Source organism: Branchiostoma floridae, chromosome 14 (genome assembly GCF_000003815.2).
Source record: "Branchiostoma floridae strain S238N-H82 chromosome 14, Bfl_VNyyK, whole genome shotgun sequence".
Classification (NCBI taxonomy): Eukaryota; Metazoa; Chordata; class Leptocardii; order Amphioxiformes; family Branchiostomatidae; genus Branchiostoma; species Branchiostoma floridae.
In genome coordinates, this window is record NC_049992.1 from 15,083,074 (window position 1) to 15,099,852 (window position 16,779).

Below are 16,779 nucleotides of genomic sequence, written 5' to 3' on the forward strand. Positions count from 1 at the left end.
CTTCTCCCCGGAGTAGATTAAACACGCGGTCACTGCCAGGCTGGCACGTAACTCATTTGGTGCGGTATAATCCATTACGTGTTCTTCCTAATCCAACACGATCCCTTCGCGTGCGCTAAAAGTCGGAAGAATCGATTCTTCATAACAGTGGATTTTGTCAGACACTCCTCCATCACTCAGCCGAGGTTGTAAGTATCCTTCATCAGTGACCCTTGCGCACTGCATCTACTACTGGAGATGGGCGACAAGAGCTGCCGCACAGCTTCAACAGGGATTGGAGAGAACTTATCTTAGGCACTCCACGTGCATGCATTATCTTAATGGCGCATCTGAGAATACACTTGAACTAATACCATTGCAAACCTACCGACATGAGAGTGTTTCCTAATTGAAGCCGGCATAACGTCGACTACACCAATAATTCTCACACCGTGTTGAGGTAGTTTTAGTGCATGATGTCGATTGATTGACAGACGCCTGCTCACTGGACCTCATCTAACAAGATTAGAGCATCCCTTAACAGTCCTTTGTAATATTGGTTTGTATAAGAGGAGAATGAAACTTTTCTTGTCAGAATACAACGGAGGAAGGCAACTAGCGCTAAGAAGTCTTTTAGTTTTTTAAGTCAAATTTAAATGTTATGCTAAAAGAGCATTGCACAACGCAAATCGTTCTTTATACCTACATTCTATGATCCTAAAAGTCAAGTCCTCACTGCGACCTAAATTCTGACAGAGCTAGCAATGAAGTTCATAGATAAAACGAATCCTCTTACGCGTTGTGTGTTATGTCACCTATTCAGTCAACGCTTCAACACGTTGTATAATATTCCAATTCTGAAGTCAAGTATTACACAAATCCAACTTTTGTGTAATGTTCCCATATGTTACAATTATGAACTCAATACCATTTATACACTTCTTTCTACGTGTAGTGATCTCCCTATCTCTGCGTTCCCTCAACTTATATACTCGTACATATAGAAATCACGAAATGCGCACATTATACTATCAAAACGATGAAGCTAGATCAGGGCTTTGCCAAGCGCAAAGCCACCTGCTTTCAAATATTTTGGATAGTCAGACGCCCGCAGGTTACAGTAGACATGTCCACGAACAGATAGCAGATACACTTGTCTCCGGGTATAAAGTGTAGCTTCCGTAAATTGAATCACTCCATCGCTTCCCATTTATATATGCCATGTTCTATGACAACTATATATTACCGCTGCAGTTCATATATTGACTTTGGAAGAAATAAGTTACTAAGATAAAGTTCATATTTCGATTTCTGCATCCCATAACCCGGGGTGACCATGGAACTCACATACAGTTACAGATTACACAAGTTTGGACGCCTTGCTCGGGGCACTCGTTCTGCCGACATTGCTAGTGATTATTTCAAGGTCTCTGCTCTAAAGCACTTGAGCTGTGTGATAACATTTACCACACTGTTTTATCTCTTTAAGGCAGACACAAACGCACTGCTGAGACAAAGGTGTCCCGCCCAGAATACAAAAGAAGCCTGACTATAGGAGATATCATTCAATATTACCAAGATCAAGTCCTGTGCCAAAAGATGATTCCCTTGAGCGGAAATGATTTTCATTTCAATTGAAATACATAAAACCTCAAGGCACAGGAATAAATATGGTCTATTGGAATCATCTTCAATATCCATCTATATACAATCAAGATATAACGCTGTAAGGGATGGCACGCCATTTTTAGAACTCTCTGGTTTCACATTTACAGTGATTAATCGTCAATGCATACTTATGAACCAGCTTTGCAAAGAAGTTACTTATCGTTCATCTAGATACCTAGCTTTGCATAGCATTGGTACCATCATATTCATAGCACTTCTACCTCTAAGCCTCAAGCTGCGACATTGTATCAGGAGACTTTTTCCTCGCTTACGCTTTGTTTCTGTGTAAGCAAGAATACCTAACCGGTTTAAACTTGCTTTAATCCCTCTGTTTTAGTCGTTATGTACCATTACGTTCCAATAGAAGAGGTTTGGCACAGTTTTCAGATGAATCCGTTCAAGGAAAATGTCAACAGAAAGCCCTGTAGGCACTTTCATTATAGTAGAACGCTAAATAGCTGTTTTTGGCACATGCTAACACCACCTTTATTAACAAAGGGCAGGCAGGCGTAAAGCTTACTGTAAGCGGTCTAGGATGCCATAACAGGCGGCAACAGCATGCCAAGCCTTGACCAAGTCTGATACGGCATTACCAAACTTGGCTGAGTTTCTTTCACCAAGGAACATGCCAAACCCATTAGATAACGCCTACAGGCTCTTAAGGGCATCCGCCAGTGATTCAATACACAGCCTCTTAACAATAGGTTCCTATGCCAAAAAGAGGAGAAAGCAACTGTTAGTAACTCAACTTTCTGACGTTACTGGCACACAAACATACCCTCATTTGAAAGCCCTACATCTCAGCTATCCAAACAAACACATCTCGGTATGAATCTAACGGCACAAACTTCCGGGAAACTGAAAGATTGACCCATGACCTCAAAACCGCACCACAACCCAGTGAGGAGGCCATGTGCTATGACAAAAAAGTCCCAACTTTATACCCCCTAACAACCACAAAAACTCAGCTTTTTGGCCCTATCAGAAAGTAGAAACCCTCCCCTGTCACACCCACCTCAAAACTGCCAGGATTTCTACCCATTTGACCAGGAAAAAAATCTTGAAGTTTTAGGCCCTGAACTATAATCTAACTAAATTTGCATGGCGGATTGACTGGCGGATCCCCTTAAAGACCACCATGCAGTAAAATAGTCTATGGGACATCTTTAAACAAGATACCAGAGTTAACATACAGGTGATAGGGTAACTTAACTTCAAGTAAAAGTTCTCAAGCAACTGGATGTGATTTTGGAAGCGGCCAAATGTTTAAGGTAGCGTGCGTGGTCCAGTAGTTAGCGGCCCTGCCTTTCGAACTAGAAGCCGTGAGTTCGATTCCGACTGTGTCTCTTACCCGACATGCACGCTACCGGAAATTTTAAAAGGGTTGCAGTCCTTATACCCCCCTCACATTAGGCGCGATTCGATCGGACGACGAGTCTGCGAGCTCTTAACTACGAGGAGGCATGACCCTGACGGGAAGGGGGGAACTCTGCCATTTCTTCGTCGGCAGCAGGGTCATGCCTCCTGCGTAATTTAGAGCTCGCAGACTCGTCGTCCGATCGATTTTCGCCTAATGTGAGGGGGGTATTAGGACGGGACACTAAGCCTTGGTCCACTGTTCATTGTGCGTGTCGTAAAGAGCTATATGAGTGACTATTATTTGGTGAACTGATAAAGTTACGCACATCCATCACAGTCACGCGTCATACATTTTGGTTGTCGTATGGATGATTCAAAGCGATACCAATGTCTGATCAAACGTTATATCGACTTGGGATGACAGCCAAATATGATGGAAATCTTTCTTCCTTTATCATTTCTTACCGGCTATACGTTGCCTCAGCCGATCAGATTTGGCTCATGCGAATTCCTCCTTGTACTCGGAGATTGCGTCTTGCTTTCTTTATTTTATTCGTGCCATTTCCATGAGCTTGGGTTCTGTCACTGTTCTTAAGACTAGCTGTAGCAAACTTCATACAATATCTATGTGGATGTCTAGGCCTGACACCGTTGTTGAACCTATCTTATTTACCCTTTCATATCTCCCAAATCTAATGTATGTAGTGTGGCATTACCTGCTTGTCTTATACATCTCTTTTATGGAAAGTTGCATAATATTATATGCATGCACTTCTTCTTGTGTTACAGTTCTTAACTTAAGACTAGGCAGCTGTAGCAAACTTCATACAATATCTATGTAGATGTAGGCCGGATACATCGCTGTTGTACCTACTTTACCCTTTTATATCTCCCAAATCTTATGTATGGGGGGTGGTATGCACTGCTTCTCGTCTTAGCTATAGCTATAGCAAATCTAATACAATACATGCATCTATGTGGAGGCCGGAGACACCGTTGTTGTACCTATATCTTACCCCCTCCATAACTCCCAAACCTCATGTATGCAGAGTGGCATGTATAGTGCACACTCGGCAATCCGAATCACCATGCTTCCTCAAGCACAAAGACCACCGATTGAGCCACCTAATACAGAAATGCCATTGATCGCCACGTTAACTTTCTCTTATGCTTATGCCTGTACTTTCCTTCACTACTTTCTTTATTTCTCATTCATAGGAGCACCGTTAGCGCTAACCACCGAAGACATCCTCTGCCGCAGGGAGTCAGGCAGGTCAACAGTGTGCGTGCGAAATTGAACAGTCGTGTCCCTCTATGCTGACTCCGGGCTTTCTGTACCAACTGAGATGCCTACAGACGTATTCTACCTGTCATAACTTATGTTTGAAGTTAGATCAGCTTTGTATGAGACAGGGAAGTTGTACCTTTCCCACGCTAACTTTTAACCAATAGAAAACGGAGCGCGCTGCCGGCTGTCGCCCAAGATGGCATTTCCTTATTGAATCAGATACTGAGAAACTACCTCTGGGAGTTTGTGTATTGATTCAAAAAAATTGACCCACCGTTGAATTATTACCGTTGACATGTTTTGATACAGGATATGGGGAATTGATTGTGCGGTAGAGGGAACCACATCGACTTTCCCTCAGCGTGGTCTGATTTAATAACCTCGGCTTATAGCATTTAATAATGTAATATCAAGACTTTAACCATAAATTTTGGATGACGTGAATGGGACCTTACTAAACATGTCATCCTACAACCTTATTCTTTATTAGACAGAGGCGAGGATAATATGAGAAGGGAAGGTTGCTATCATTTACAAACGTAATTCAATAACTAATGTCTTGGAAAACTAATTACACATCACTGTAAGGATCCTTCCGAAATATGAGCTTGTTACATCGGTATTGTAATTGCTTGTGACAAATAGACGTGTACAGAAAAAAGATACCGACTACGCGAAACAACCGTTACACTAATACATTGCCGTGCCGGTATATTTCGTGTAGGTAAAATCCCACTATTTGCAGTAAAGATTTTACGTATATATAAGCCCAGCACGATTCCTACTTTGATGTGTGCTTTGACTTATGTTGGATCAATGTTGGCTTGGGTACAGATGTGCACGGCCACATTACGTACTGGCAGTCTCAAATGCAATTCGTATTGTAGAACGTCTTTTTGTTTCTGGCTTAGTCCGTAATTTTATATCAACATGAATATTAAACATTACCTACTTCCAATTCTTGAAGTGTCATGATTATCCACGTAGTTTGAACCTCCTGATTATAATCTAATCAACATGGCTGACCTGTTTGCCTGATTAAGTAGATGATTCCAACATTTGACATCGTATAACACTGAATTACCCCAATGACAAATGCATCCGTCGGATACAATTTACTGTGGAGCTTAATGATACTTCACGTGTCAGCCCTACAGTACGACTTTATTAAAAACCGGTGCTCCAGGATCATTCTGAGTGTGAACAGTTGTCGTAGCTCCACATTGATAACGTCTGCGTTTTCATTTCGCACGCGATTGTCTAATCTGTGGAGTTAAGGAGATGATCACTACACAAGGAAAATGAAATAATTGAATGTGGGAGGGCGACAGGGTGTTTCTGGTCTGCTTTGATGATTTTAATTTCATATCATAGGAAAATTACACCCTGTGGGTGTATTGTTGATGAGGTGGTGCCTTTGGGACAACAAATGGAAGATTCGTCCTTGAAGAAGTAGATAATGTATTGTTGTAGCCTATAAAGGTATATCGTCGTACATGTTCATCACTGAACAAGACCTCAATCAATTTTAATGTGATGAAAACTGAGTATTTCTCATGCTGAGACTAATATTACAAACAAAATAAGGTCAATGACTTAATATTAGATAATAAAATTATGCATATCAATTTTGGTCAGTATGATGTCAAGTGATAACATTACATGTCAATATCATAGGTGACGTAGCTACGTAGGCATCTTGAGGTTACTATCAGTTTACTTCTTTAATCTATCTCCTACAATTTTTGCAAAAAGAACGATGAAAAGAGATCACTAATTATAGCAAAAAATAGCTAACCGTTTGTAAATCTATGAAGATACAGAGGAATACTCCAGCTCCAATGGTCTGTAAACAATTAACCTAAAGTGCGCTTTTGTCAAATCAATAAAAGTATAGGCCTATCATGAAGTCATTTCCAAGTTGCAATATCCCTCCCATTACACGCTATAATGTGACATTTCAGACCAGATTATTGGAGAACTTACGAATAAATGGCGCTGGCCATTTTCAATAAATGAAGCACCTTTTAACGTTCCATATGTTGTAATATGAGGGCATGGGAGGGCGAAGGCACGCAGATATAATAGATGTCACAGGTTAATTGCGGAGAGAAAATTGGCCTTTTATTGCCGAATGTGTCCGTTCTACCACTAAAAGTCACACCATTATTTCTTATTTATCACGGTGACCTGAATATGCCATGTCAAAGCTGATTTGTTCCGCTTGCAAGACACCCCTTCCATAGTTAACAGCGCCCTTTGGTGCTAGCATGCCCCATCCGTCTTCTCGTGGAAACCAGACACTTAAGAAAAGTTGTCTGTATGTCCTCACTTGAAAGACTGTATGATTTGTGTGACCTCTGTTTAGAATAGCGGAAAATGGCAGAGATGTATAGATACGCGGATCAAACAGGACAGGGATAACTCCAACCTCCATATACGAAGCGAAAATGGAGTCTCTAAAACCGTGTCAGCCGTTACAAAATGGTATGGGATGCTTAAGGTGGTATCTCACTGCACCTGGGGCACCGGTGCGGCAGTGCGAAGTCCAAAGATACTAAACGAATTTCAGAGATGAAGAACAAATTTTCTTACGTTTTGTGTTGTTTTTTAGTCTTCTAAGTCATACTTTTAGGTATCATGCAATGTCTAGATTTTAAAAACCCGGTGAAAATAACACAACAGTGCCACAGTAAACGACCCCCGCAGTGCTGCACCGGCGCCCCAAGTGCAATGAGATACCACTTTTGCAACATGACAAGGTATACTTAGAATAACCCCACAGCTACACTCTCACGTACAGAAGAGAGTAATGTGGAACATCAACTGCAGTAAAATGTCGTTGAATCGTCGTTGATGAATAATTACTGCACTTTACCACCGTGACGCGGCCGCCATGTTAATCCTAATGCAATGTCGAGCTAAAAGTCATAGCTGGCATAACAAGCTTAAGGTTACATTCATCATGCAGCACTGGACGCTAATGAATATTCACTTAAGCCATTCTTCCCGTAGTGCCTTTAAAGTAGGCGACTTTATACCCTGGGAATGCCAAATGAATGTAGATTGGCAAGTCAAACGCAGTTTGTTATTTCGACTTTACCGTACTCCACACGGCTTACGCGCGTTACTGTTCAGACGTATGTAAAAGTATTCACATTAAGGATACATCAATAGACCAAAAAAAAATCTATACCTTCTGGGCCAAGAGCCAGTCTCTGAAGGAGTGCGGTGGTACTTTATCTACATGTGGTCTTATCAACAGTCGGTCAGTCAACCCACCGGCGGACACAACGAAAATAGCAGCAGCTACAATTCTGCATCTAAAGTAACAGCTACTGCTGCTGTGGCAGCTAATAGCAACATATATCGTATTGTTGAATGATGAGAGTATGGGTGCGTTTAGCTACAACGGTTTTTGGATATTCTTTTTTTAGAGTAGAACAGTCTTTTGTGTATTCTAAATGTATACGTAGCAACACGCAGTTGGTATTTTAGCAGACCTAATTGCGGAACAGAATAGCTGTACCTCAAATAGTTTTTCTAGTCGGAGGTTAAGACTCAAGTTTCTTTTAGATATCCAGTTTTAAACATACGCTGCATATGAAACAATATAGAAAGGTCTGCAGGCAAACACATAATGTTTGCTTTCACATGGTATGATATAAGAAAGTACTGCTCTGTTTATTCTAACTGAAACACATCCGTACATATGCTGACCACCACCTCCAGCTTTGTCCTACCACTTGCTACATTCTATTTTGTGTAATCGAATACCACAGGGTGTCTACTACTTACCAGTAAATATGGCGCCATTCGGTCCAGGTCATTGACTTTACTTGTTTTGAGCACAAAAGGAAGATGAAAAGGAGCAAAAACAAGATGTTTCCCTTTCATGATGGTAGATGTAATGAACTGTGTGAAAGTTGACTTTTCTGACTATCCAGGCCTTACTATGTTTTTGGCACCCGTGTAACCACTGTGTTGTCTGAAGTTCTACGCAATGTTACAGTCTTGCCAACATCGGAAAACGATTTTTCTGGACCTCATTCTTGTCTGTTGTCTGGGGTTACCTGAAATGTGCAACTGTCCATGACGCTAGATAAACTGAAGCTAATTCTCGTGCCATATAGTCGTGTTGGACGTGACCCAAATCATCTAGCAAGGCGCTTAATACACAGACTGGATGTTGTAGTCGATCGATGGTACAGGGGATATTCTTTATAGTACGTATCTGGGCTTTAGAAGTTTTAACCTTCATTGTCAGTCTCCCTGTGTACATATACTCCAGCTTACCGCGGTGATGCATAAGCATCCAAGTCAAAACTGACCTCAGAGAGTTTGCTTCAAAATGGCATAAAGTTCAAAAGCATTACGTGCAATTTTGAAAGTAGGAAACAGAATTTTAATTGGGTAGGAGTGAAATTGACGCCCGGTGTAGAAGCGCATTACAGGATAGGGACAGGTCAGTCTAAGTCTATATGCATGGACCACCCCAGGGCCTCACCTCAATTTCGTTACCATGGTAATATCTCGACCTGTTTACCCCGGTGACACCTGGGTAAAAGCGCTGCATTTATCTTCCGTTGCAGATTATTGTAGTGTGGGAAAGTTTACTGTAGTTAAAACGGTTTTACTGTAGCAACGCCATTTACAACTGAACAAGATTACTAAAAAGCACTGTACGTTGAAAAACTTTATTTGTTATTGTCAACATTACAGTACCAAAAGAGACAAACTATTTGAACTAGTTAACAATTTTTTCCAGCTTTTCACATCATACCGAATTAAAAAAAACACGCAATGCGTATGTCTCCCAAAATGTCGGGAATTTAATCCTACACTGCATACAGAAAAGAAATCAATCCCGATAGCATTCGTTTTAGTTGACGACTTTGATTTCACTTTATGTTCATTTCATTATTGTATACTATACCGCATTACTATTAACATTGTATTTCCATCTATACTTGCAATCAGTCTTCGGGCATGGATTTGCAATAAAGGTATTATTGCTATTACTTGAGTTTAGCTTGGGAAGTTTTCTGGGATTTGTCGTAAAGCGTGTTTTAGGAGGGCTTTTCCGATGTGAGGATCATACCTATTTAAGTTTTGCCTTACGCAACTTGAGATTCACGTTCAACATACTGGTTTGTTCTGGCTTAAGCCGATCTTTAAATTATAAGTTGTGACTTAGTTGTGTCCCTAACAAGTATTATGATATTCTTGAACTAGTTTGACTGTAATATCCAGATTATCCACGTTATGCAGATAGAACACGTGACTCAGTGAGCAGCGGATCATAAGTTGCAGGAATTTGCAGTTCTATCTACATAACGTTACGTCACGGCAGCAATGAATTTTTCATTCCTTGACACAAAGACTGGTGCTGTTCAGTCGAAAATTTGTGCGAGTCCAATTTTTGTGTTGGATGTTACAGTCAAACTAGTTCACTAGTAGATGACTTCTACCAAGTTGAACACAGATGAACTTTCAAGTTAAGTATTATAATAGTTCCACGAGAAACCCCCACAACATGTTCGGCAATGATTGCGCTTCTTCAAAGAACATCATGACGTTTTCGTTTAGAATAACGTTCGGGGATGTGTGACCATCCCTCATGCAACTCTGGTTCCTCTCCATAACCGTGAAATAGGTTGTGACGCGTTTTCCCATCCTGGCGGCAACCGACAATTACTAGTATGAATAGCAAATAAATCATTCTTCTTCAGCGCTGATACGCCTTTCAAGGTGATTTAAGTCAGTGCTGTTTGCTGGTTCCGCCGTTGATTTGTGAAAATTCTAGGCCAACATTTGATCGCATGAGCTGCCGTCAGTATATGAGACAGTTTTGTTAACGTTGCTAAAGTTGATAGTGGTCTATGGCGGCCTGCTGTCTAGTTCCTCGTTAACATGTGAGGAATCTGTTGTGTATTATATCAACTTATTGGGTTCAGGGTCTAGCTCGATTTATTGAGTAAACAGAAGGAGACAACGCTAAAATGATCATTCAAATGTACATTGACACGTAACAACTAATAAACAGTTATGAGAAACGGTTCATCATAAGTACATGTGCAGAAATGTAACATGATGCCATATGGTCTAGAGCTAGAAACAAAGGCACCTATTCCAACCCCAAATAGTCATTGTAATAACAATGATTAAAGTTTAGTGCACGTTCTTGTCCAAGGGCTAATTGCAAGTGACAGAAAACGGAAGACAAATGACGGTTAACAGTACAGTAAGCAACTACTGTTATTAGTCTAAAGTCTAATGCTAAACTAATTTGGGTTTGACTTCTTGTTCTGAGACAGTTGAAGATGAATGATCCCACCCTTTCTGTAATGTGTGGGTTTTTAACAACACCTGTTGGGGGTTCGTTTGCTTAGCCTGGTATCCAGCCGTAATATAGCTCCCAAGTCTCTTCTCTCCTCTTCGCAAAATTTACGAAGAGGCGAAAAGAGACCCTGGAGCTATATTACGGCTGGATACCAGGCTACGTTCGCTCGCTAGGGCCTATGTAGTGCTTAACACATAGGACAGCAAGTTTCCTTGTTGTTTCAGTAGCAGGGTATATTTTACAGGAAGTGGTTGGCAGCCCTTTTCTTTTTCAGTGCTAACACCACTTCCTCGAACACTGGACGCCTATTTACATCCGGAAGATGAGTGCAGTCCCAACCGAGATGTCATATCTAGGATCAAAACTGGGTTTCCAAAGTTAGCTCAACTGTGAGGCTGTTCCCTATTGCACTACTTGCACTACTTAGTTTAAGGTGAGGGTCGAGTAGTCCCGGGACATACATCATTTTTACATGTATCTGTCTCATGACCTTTTCAACACAAATTACACTGACGGGAACATTGGAATACTGGGAGGTTTTAAAGTACAGCAATTAATCAACACTAGACAGACAGAGAAGTGTCGTAGGATAACGAATCACTTACAAAAAGGTTAAAGCTCTTTGTCTGCGCACTTGAGATCAATCACATCTAGGACCATAGTGGCAAGGCCACAGTGTTTGAGGGACGCAATGTCTTTTCTCATTTCATGGTAAACAGCAATGCACCAGAGTTATGTGCCATAGGGCACGGTACGCGGTAACTTTTCATAACCGCTGCGTATATTGCTATGTAAGCGCATCACTATCGTTACTACTACTCCTTTTTTCATAACACTGTCTGCTGTATAGTCGCAAGGTGGTACATATGACAGTACCCAATTCTAGTCTAGGCGGTTAGAGACACATGTGGGGGAGCGCCTCCTTGTGACCCACTAGCCTACTGCAGTATTTCTACTGTTGGAAAAGCAGATCATGCTTAGGTGAGTTTATAAGGGCCCGAAATGTCATGGAGGTTATACTTTCACTAGCGTTTGTGTGTGTGTCTGTCTGTCTGTCTGTTTGTGTGTGTGTGTGTGTCTGTCTGTCTGTCTGTCTGTCTGTCTGTCTGTCTGTCTGTCAACAAGCTAACTCAAGAAAAACTAACCCTGGGGTTCGTTTGTGGGAGTAGGCGACTAGTGTACTTCGAACAAAGCAGGACTCCTACCTTGTTCGAAGTACACTTATGCGAAAAATTCATTCAGTTATTCATATATTCACATCAACATATCCTTACAAAGATGTTTGACGGGTGAATATACCACTCCTCTAGAGTAAACGCACACATTCGATTATTCACGTTACTTCCACTTCCACTTAATCTACTCCCACTTAGGTAATGTTACACCACACACTCAATGATACAACTTAAACTAGGCAGATTCTCCTTGCTGCGAAGCCCATTTGAAACTACAGCATTATTCGTATGCTCGCATTGGTGTTGAGGTTCCCATTGGCTTTCATCCATCTAATAAAATCAGCATGGCCTAATCTAACCAAACCAACCATGTTTGCTATTTGTTTAATTTATTGGCACATGTGACAAGTACATTACACAGACTCTCAGGCAGAGTTGCTGATATTGTAGAGTCTACAAGTAGGGACAGACAAATGTACAGGAATAATGATATAACATTACACATCACTAGCAGTATCAATAACTCCACAGCATATCTAACAAGTTGATTTCAAATCATTCTACAATATATTTGGGTTGAGATATTAGAACTTCATTACAATTGAATTACACCAAAATAGTATGTGCAAATTTTGAGGGTCAGATGTCAAATGAAAGAAAAGCCTATTTATGTACAAAATGATGGAAGGTTCACGGGTGACATCACAGATGTCAAAGGATAGGGGAACAACTGGAAGTAGCTAAAGCCGTTTTGTTGACAAAATGTAGGTCTGAAAAGCAACGAAAGACTTGTGTTTGTATTGTAGTCGTATCCCGGAGACGCATTGAGTTGGACGGTTTTCTAGTTAAGATAGACTTCTTACTCTGGCTTTTCAAATTTTTGACTACAACACTGTCTGCAAGATAACCAGTAGCACACACTGAATAATCTTCTTGTTCAGAAGACAGGGCATATTAAAGTGCTATTTCGCCGTTGCTCGCAAGGTGCGCTGATAATCAATCCTATGCTACAGACGGCTATGTTCTGTTTTCAACTATTGGTATCCTTAATTTTCTTCAATTCATGCTAACTTGGCAACCCTTACAGAATGTGTGACTCGACATACGTACACGTGTCGACAATGTTTGACAGACCTGCATATAACATAAAGATATTTTGAAATATTATGTCATATCTGCAAATAGAATCCCTGAAGATATCTGTTGATACATTAGGCAACAAGTCCCCTTGCTGCTTCAGTACCTTTACTGCAAGCCAGTTGTATTTAGTATACAAGACTATGTTTCAGTAGCACCAATTTTATCAGTTACCACCTTGGTTGGAATCAAGAGCTCAATTGTACTTCCAATTTAGCTACAGGGACATCCCCCTTATATACTGTAAATGCAGAAATGTTCGCGGTGGATTAATGTTCGCGGTTTTCGCGGTGACCACTTTACCGCGAATTTAAAACCACCGCGAACATTTTTTTATGATATTAGATTGCAGTCTATGGTGTTACCGCGAACTTAAATCCACCGCGAAAAGTCCTTTTTCCCGCTACCGCGAAATTAAATCCCTGCGAACTTAAAAACATTTACAGTATATCCTGCACCTTGTTTCATCTTGACCATAGAATGAAACCAAGCGTCTTAAGATAAATGATGCGTGTCGAAGAAATGCTATTGCACAAAAGGAAGTAACACTCGAGCCATTTCACATCCAAGCAGAGCTTTTCTCTATGATCCACAAAGAAAATGAGGCAGTATCAGGAACAAGGACGAGATAACCAGAGAGAGAATGGCTGGCCTCAGGCTGTTATTACTGAACTGAGCACCGACGCGATAATTGAGGACATTAATCAAAGTAATTACGACAGAAAAGGGCAACATGTGCCGTAAAGCCTCCGGGAAAAGCGTGCTTATTGTGGTTGGGTTTGCATCGTTGAGTTTGAAATGTCATCTGCTGTTTCTTGTGTTTGCTATAATATACAGGTGGATGAGCAGACAATTGGGGTCTATGTGATAGTTTGATTGACGTGTAAAGGGCTAAAGATAAGGCTTTTAATATTCCAAATTTTGCAATCGCAATAATGGCAATATAGGAGATATCCGAACGGTATTTTTTTTAATATGGAACTATTGCCTTTGACAAGAACAGTATTGGAATTGCAAGCTAAATAACTGGATGTAAAATGTTTAGGCTACAAAGATAGCTCTAATTTTCAAAGCTCTTTATGTACTAGTACAAACCGTTGCTTACTTTGTTGTTCCCTGTTCGTCTGTTTGGTCTATTTCTAACAATAAACGTCAAACTACGCTTCTTTCAAGCGCAACTAGAACTCTTCTTTTATTCATCTCGTTACATTTTACACCTGAATATATAACGCTACGTACTATATAGATTTTTTTGGACATGCCCTTTATTGCGGGACGCTACTCTGGGCCTTTAGATAAAAGCTCTTCTGACTTTCATGTGGACACAAGAGGATACAAGGCTTTTGAAAAAGCGGGACGGCTTGAATCGATGTCACAGATATTGCCCATTCTGTCCGAATGAAATTGAAGATGAACGTCACTTTATCATGGAATGCTCACAATATGATGATAAACAGTGACAGCTGTTCACCTGCCTTTCCTCTTGTTCAAAAGAATTCAATACATCCCATCCTTCAGGAAAATTCAATTACATTCTTGGAGGAGATATCCCTTACTACATGTATGTATAAATAGATAGATACGTCAAAGAATGTCATGGTGATGTAGTATTCATATGAACTTTATCCGTGTGATAACGTATATCCGTTGTATTTGAAAATAGGGTATTTTGGGAACGTCGAAAGACGGTAGTTTCACACTGCAATGATTTTTAAAGTATTTCAATTTGAAACCCACGTCCTTTGACCTGAAATCCCTAGATACACATTTTTAAAACAACGGAAATAGGTTACCCCACGGATAAAGGTGACCTAACGTTACTGATATAGGTTAACTCATTTGTACCTACTTATTGGTAGGAATATTTATGTATAGAGAGAGATCTTACGAAAGTCATCGTACTTTTGATTAGTCACTAAAGATTGATATATCCTACTGCGCCCCCCACCCGCATCTTCCATTGTTGACCGGGTTGTTACCCTTCCCATCGTGCCTTACGCACGTGTGCTCCTCTACAGAGTGTGTTTAATTTGTTAATATATAAAGAGACATAATGAGGTTTTATGGCGTCCCGGGGGACCTGATTGACTCTGAGCTGTGCCTCGACATCATAAAACGCCTGGCCCACGCCCACACGGGCGATTTCCCGTGGGACCCCGCAGGTGAACGCTGCACCTGTCGCGCACAATTGCCCGGATGTTCCGACAGATGGCCTGTAAGTAGTTGTCTAGTCACGGGGCTATGCATCACTAGCACGCCACAAACGTCGATGAAACGCCACCGAATCATAAAACGTCAGCTTTCTGCACATCAATGCCACAGTAATGAAATATCGAATCTTATAATTAATGAACCTGTACTTTCTTCCTGATGAAAATCTGAAATATTGGCGATTTCTACAGGTAATGATTTACGACCACTTGTCTCATCAGAGTTTACTTTGTTCATATAGAGAGGGGCAGCGCTGATCGGTGTTTTGCTTTTCTACTGTGACGCATTGACACAAAGGCAACGGTAATTGCCACCTCTTCATAACGAGGTATTTCAGAGTTGAATGCGATCTTGATGAACAATACATTGATGAGTGATAAACAGAAAATGACAGTGTCCATTCCATGGGAACAGACAGCGGCACGTGCCAGTTGCCACGCCCGTATTCAACCAGACAATACCGTGAATAATGAGGCCTTGATGTGCCATTGTTCTTTATTTCCTCCTTTGTGAGTGAGGATCACTACATGTCTGACCATTGCCTCGAACACCTGAGTCTGAATGAAGATATTCTTCGCCAATAGAAAATATCTCTTGTTATTCGCCTTCAGATGGCTTTGAGCTAGGCTTGCAATTATGTCTTTATCTCATTTTTTTTCGATCAAAGCTCTCTGTGTGTAGCCTGGTATCCAGTCGTACTATAGCTTCCGAGTCCCTGCAAATAGCAGAGAGGACAGAAGAGACTCCGGAGCTATATTACGGCTGGATACCAGGCTACTCAGTCTGTGTGCAAAACGGAGCCTGGCATAGGATATGGAGTTCAACAGTCGTTTCGCTACAGAGAAGAGTGCGGTCCGCTCTTCATCTTCCAACACATGCGTATGACATATTCCCTCCCCGTAACGATTATAGAGATCAGTTATATGGCGAACGTCCAACTCACTGACACCGTCAAGCGTCGCGTAGACGGTATTGCCAGACTATATATCACAGCGCCTTTATACAGAATGCTAATTGACAGGGCGATGATCATGGTGATATTGGCGGTTTGGAGCACTCTCTGACAACATAAACACATGCACCAATACCTGACACTGTGTTATCAATCGCTTTCAAGCGTGACTGATATCTAAGGTTGCCCTACATGTAGTTTAACCTACACGCTCTACCGCGCATATGGCAAGGCAGTGATCTTCACTTTGGGATAATGAACATATACGGCTGCAGTTGGAAAGGGCGAATACTTAACCTTTAACATTATTGTATAGCTGTTCAAGACACCATCTTTATCACGCTACTAGTGAATCGACGTTCACAACAAGTGAAATTGTGTAAAAAATTGACTTGCTTCCGGACATGAGGTACTAGTAGTCTGTTTGAAGAGGGTACAGGTGGTACCATCTGCACAAGTGCCAATCATCTCATAAGTACGGTTTGTTTGACTTACTGATTATCACAGGCGGGGGGTCTGTGACGAACGCGGAGATTTCATTTTTTTTTTAAATGAAATATTTTTGCGCTGTTGTTTACAAAATATTTAATAGAAAAATTTACTCTAAGTAGTGTTAGTCAGCATTGCACACAAAGGCAAGGTACAGAAATAGGTGTGTATCGTAAAA